Here is a 6,000-nt window from a genome sequence, read left to right as displayed (position 1 = left end):
AGGTCGAATCTTCCTGGAACTACTTGAATCTTCATTTGAAGATTCAGGCAAAACCTGAAACTACCCTAATGTACCCCAAAATCACACCAGTCACTCTCATGACCTCACTCGTAACCAAACCAAACTTGGTTTGGTTCGAATCTGACCAAAAATGATCAAGCCCCAAATCAGACCCTCAAGAACCCTAAAATTCCAAATCATGGAATCTGCCCAAATTAAATAAAAGGTTGGGGTCTAATCTACCTTAATCGAAGTATTTTCAGTTAAGAATACTTCGACTAAGGTCTGTTCGATATCAAAGTGGCCGAATCAGAGTTTCGAAGACTGGGTCCGTATAATTCTGGTATTATGAGGTATTTCCTTTTCTTTCCTTCGTATTTGCTCATTTTTCTTCTATACGTATCTGTTTATTTGTTGTATTGATTTTTAAATTCTTTTGGTCAATTGATTCTGTTCATACTCACTAGGACCAATTCTGTCATTTGTTTTGTTTGCTATATTTGTTATGTGTTATAATTTGTGTAATCGATTAATAAGTTGTGTCGATTAATTAGTTTCCAGTTAATACATGATTTTGTCAATAACACTGAAATTACCCGAATTACCTATTTCTTTGTTTCTGATTTGTTCAGTGTTGATTGTAATATATAATCGATCAATTAAGCTTCGTTGATTAGGTTGTTCGTATAGTTTTTCGGCATTCTTTGTCCATGGTTTTCCAGTGGTTTCCTTTATATTGTGTTTGATCCTTTTTCTCTTAATTATTCATCATCTTTCTGCATATATTCTCATTCAATATGTTTACAATGTTCATATGCTTTTTGTCTAGGATTTGTGTTAGTTTATTCCCTGTATATATGCCAATTGCTCCTTTAGTTCAGTATGGTTATTTCCTGATTCATTGATCTTTATTCTGATGATACTCGATCTGATTTGAATCCTAGTTGAAATGTTGTTTGAGTTGAATAATCTGAATTGGTTATAGCTGTTAGCCAGAAGTAATCTTAGATAACTGTTAGATTAAACAGAGTTTCAGAATTAAAAGCTGTAATGCAGTAGTATTTGTGTTAGGATTGCAGTAATATTAAGGGTTTTCAGGGGCAATTTGGGATTGAAACAGTTAGGTTTATATTTTAGTATTAGTGCTTTATTAGTGGAGTATTAATTAATACCCTAATGGGGAACAAAAGAAAATGGGGGGCTGATTAAGTGGAAAAGGCAGTCTTAGTGGCAGATAGTGGAAAAATTCTGATTTTTCAAAGAAGAGAGGGGTCGGGCAACACCTAGGGGAAAAGAGGATACTTGTATAAAGAGAGGGGAAGGTCTGGACAGAAAGAGGGTAGACTGAAAGAGAGAAAAATCTTAAAAATCAGACAGAGAGAGAAGAATAGACATAGAATTGGAAATAATACAAACCTTTGCATTAAGAGTTGGAGTTCTCAAGCTTAAGAGTTTTAGGCTGCTTTCTTTGAGTGATTGACAAAACAGAAAACTACTGTTTCCTTGCATATGTCTGTGTTTAGTTTTCTGTTGTCATTTCATTACTTCACTGGATTTCTGGACTGCTTGATTGCTGGGATTATTTCTGTTGGTTGTCATTCTGTATTGGTGTTGATTGTCGCTGCTGTTAGCTACTGGTCTACTGATCTTCACTCTTTTCTTCTGTTTCTATTATCAGGTACACTTTCGAATCATTGTAATGCGGCTGTTGTAGTGAAAAGAAATACTCAAGTAGTCAAGTATTTAATTTGTATTTGCATGTTTAATAGTCAAATGATAGGCAGATGTATAGTCTATCTTTGTAATTCAAATTAAGAATATGGATGATGGAATTTATATTTGACTAGAACTATTTTCTTTTGATTATAAACTGTAATTTGTAAACTATTAATAGTTTCCAGTGTATTGTATTTAGAATTCTATCTCACTTCGAATTAAGTGTTTTGAGTTGTTGGAATTAAACAAGTTTAAGTAATCATAGTTGGAGCTGGTATTGACCTGAAACAATAGATTATTCTTGAATAGTTAGCCAAGGCATGAGTTTTGCGAATTAGGCATTATGGTTTGGTTTAGGCAGTTTATTTGTTTAGAAGGGGTTTGTTTGGTCTAGGTCTACCTAATTATAAAAATAAAAACAGTTAGTAATTCCATAGAATATGTAGATACATTACATTTGAAGTTAAGATTATGGTAATAACCATTAAAATCGTTAATCCAATAGGCATGAATTGAGTTCAAACAAGTTGAGTTAATGATTAAATCTAGTAAACTATAGCAAGCATTAGCAATCAAGGATGAATTTTTTATTTTTAGTTATTTGTAAACAAATAATTCCCAGGGTTCAATTCATCTAACCATGTGAATTAATTTAGTTATAGGATAATTGGTTTCCTTTTTTTTTTTTGATAATATTTGTCAATTCCGTATTTGATTTGTACTTTCAATTTTAGTAATATTCCTTCTCACTAACATTTGTCTCAAGCTAATAACTACTAAGTGGTAACCTTTTCAAGCATGTAATTAACCAGAATTTTTCTTCTTTTATTTTTAGAGATAAACTAAAAATAAAAAAATGTAGCCACTTTAGGATTGTCCTTAAAATAAAGGGGGTGTGCCTCGCCACAGTAAATCATAAATTACGGGGTCCTCAATAAAAGGATTCAATAACCGGATGGACTTTGGAGTTGGCCATCTAGTGAATTTTTACGGCCTCTTCCCAAAAATAATGATACGCTAGTCGCTTTAGGCGCGCCTTTAATAATTTAATTTTCTTAAAACTCGGGTGTGCATTTATGTGACCCAAATCCAAACCTCAACAGAGTTGAAATGTGCCAACAACCATGGGTGCATTGATGTGACGTGGTTGGAGATATATTTCCATGATGTTGCAATTTAAGGGTTAAAATTTGCACATGAGCTCATAATTGTATAAAGTCAGATAAATAAGCCAAATATAACAGTTGAGCGACTGTGCTAGAATCACGGAATTCGGGAATGCCTAACACCTTCTCCCGGGTTAACAGAATTCCTTATCCGGATTTCTGATTCGCAGACTGTTAAACAGAGTCATTCTTTTCCTCGATTCGGGATTAAAATTGGTGACTTGGGACACCCTAAATCTCCCAAGTGGCGACTCTGAATAAATAAATAAATCCCGTCTCGATTGTCCTTTAATTGGAAAAAACTCCTTCACCCCTCGCGGTGTAGTGAAGAAGGAGGTGTGACAACTCTATTTGGCAAATACGAGTATTTGGTAATTTATACTCTATATCTAAAGCATGACCAGAAGCAGATTTTACCAAATAAGTGGTCTTTTGAAAATATTTAGTAGGAACAAGACTCTCTTGAATACAACTTACATCTGCTCCACTATCAATCATTGCTACATCAGTTAGAGAGAAAGTATTATCAATCAAGATAGTACATTTAATGTACCACTTATGAGCCGTAACAACCTGCATCATTCCTAAAAACATATCAGAATTTTCATTAATCGAATCAATCTGATCAGAAATTTCTTTTCCCTTTTCATTTGAAGATTCGAAAATTTCTTTAGCCGAAAAATCAGTTGGAAAATCAGTTAGAGAATTATTAATTACTATCCTTAAAGTGGTTAGATTAAATCGAGATCTACAAAATATTACATAAGGCAATATATAACTATATATACACATAATACACCCTTATATATACATACTATACATACTATATATATTTATATAGCTATATATAAGCAATTTATACTAGTATATACATATATAGTTTACAAGAAAGTGCCTTAGATAAAAAAATTTAAAAATAATAGCCCGAAACGGAAAAAGCCCGTTAGGCCTGCGGGCCCGACCCATTTAGCTCGGGACCATGTGGGCTTAGGACCGCCGTGGGCCGGTTCCACACATTGGGACCGCCTCAGCCCGGCCCGCCTCAAGCCCAAGCCCGTTTGGCCCGGGCCCGGACCACAATACAGCATTACTATCAGTGTTAGTATTATTCTCGTATTTCTTTATTTTTAGGTTTCTATTATTACATGTTATTTTTTTTACCTCAATTTTTTTATTGTCTTATTGCTATTATTGTTTTTTTCATGGCTTTCTTTCCATGCTTTCCTTGAGTCGAGGGTCTATCGAAACCAACTACTTTCTTCGTAAAACTCGCATAGACGGAAGCGTTGAATACAATGAACCTACTTAAGGAAACTAAAATATGAAATACAAATCAAAACATAATTGATACCATTAAATTTGTAATTTAGAGTTATTTATTTAAAAATTCCCTTAATTTAGAGGGTAAATCGTCATTAATTTGGTGCTTGCAAGTCAAATCACGACACCCTTTATTCTCACTATTCTAATAATTTGTAATCTTAAGGATTCAGTAAGAACATTATTCAACTCAAGAACTCTTTTGGCATATCTTTAAAAGATCAAATTCCAAAATTCACGATTGATCTAACTTTGAGATTTCATCAAATGGATGTGGATGAAGGGGAAACGAGCAGTTAGCCACTAATTAGAGATGTCTTTACTCTTTAGTCACTATTTAAAATGTCTTTACTCTTTAGCTAGTGCTTAATAAATTTTTATCCTTTCGGACGAAAATACCCATGTACTAGATAAGGGTGACAATTTGAGCTCAAACCCATCCAACGCGCCTAATCCGCCCAGAGATTAATGGGTTGGGCTAGAAATATTTTAGCTCATTGGTCAATTTGGGATGAGCCCAAGTTAACTTATTATTTTTTATAGCACATTCTAACCCATTAAGCAGCCCAAATACAACCCATGAAACTCACCCAAAACAAAGGGATATCAACCCAACTTATCTAGAAATTTACTTAGTTGCCCCAATATTATTTATATTTTGTATTTTCAATTTTCTGTTCTTTTTTTTTCTGCACCACTCACCTATCCTACCCCTACCCCCCCGGCGAATACCCTCAATTTTTTTTTTACTTTTTTTGTATTTTCAATTTTCTGTTTTTTGTTTTGTTTTTCTACACCAACCCCCTCCCAACCCCCTCCAAAAAAAATTCTTTTTTTTTTTTAGTTTTAATTTTATGTTTTTTTGTTTTTCTGTACGACCCACTCACCCTACCTAACCACCCTCCCTAAAAAAATTTACTTTTTTATATTTTCAATTTTTTTTTTTGTTTTTGTTTTTCTGCACCACTCTACACCCTACCCCCACCCCACCCCTCTGCGCAAACCCCCTCAAAATATTTTTTTTTTTTGTATTTTTAATTTTTAATTTTTTTTGCACCACCCACCCTCACCCCACCCGTAAAATATTTTTCAGCTTATACATTTTAAGGTAAAAGGCTTTTTTTTATGCAAGATGAGCATGATTCTAAAATATGGGTCAAGTTGGGTGGGTTGGGTTATGACCCATTGTTTAACCCATCTTGACCCAGCCCATCTAAGCCCAAGTACACTTTGAGCTGGATTGAGCAATGACCGATTTATTGACCTAACCCATCTTGACCCGCCCAAATTCAGTCCAACCCGCCTTTTTGCCACCCCTAGTGCTAGACATGGGTGATGTATAATTATTAAGGACGAAGTGTCTTGTATTTGCACCTTCCATTGTTAAACTTTAGGACATCATGTCATTAACTTCATATGTGCAGTGTAAATATTAAGGACATGGTGTCCTTAACTTCATGTTTACAGTGCTCTTAATATTTACACAACACGCATGAAGAAAGGGTAAAATTATTTTTTCTTATTAATTTTAATAGAGTAGTGACTATTTTTGCTCAGCATTAAAAATACTGGATAAAAACTAAATATCAAGTTAAAAACTAGGGTTTGTTCATTCGATCATATTTTGAGTTGGGGAGCTCGGATTTGGGCGATTTTGGAGGCGATTTTCACCATATAGATTAGGGTAAGTGTTCTTTACGCGGTTTTGGTTATATTTCATGAATCCATCATCATTTTTGGGATTTGATTGATGATTTCAAAGTGAAATTGAGGGAGTTAGGGTTTGAGTTTTAGAGAG

Source organism: Nicotiana sylvestris, chromosome 8 (genome assembly GCF_000393655.2).
Source record: "Nicotiana sylvestris chromosome 8, ASM39365v2, whole genome shotgun sequence".
NCBI lineage: Eukaryota > Viridiplantae > Streptophyta > Magnoliopsida > Solanales > Solanaceae > Nicotiana > Nicotiana sylvestris.
This window is presented reverse-complemented; position numbering follows the sequence as displayed.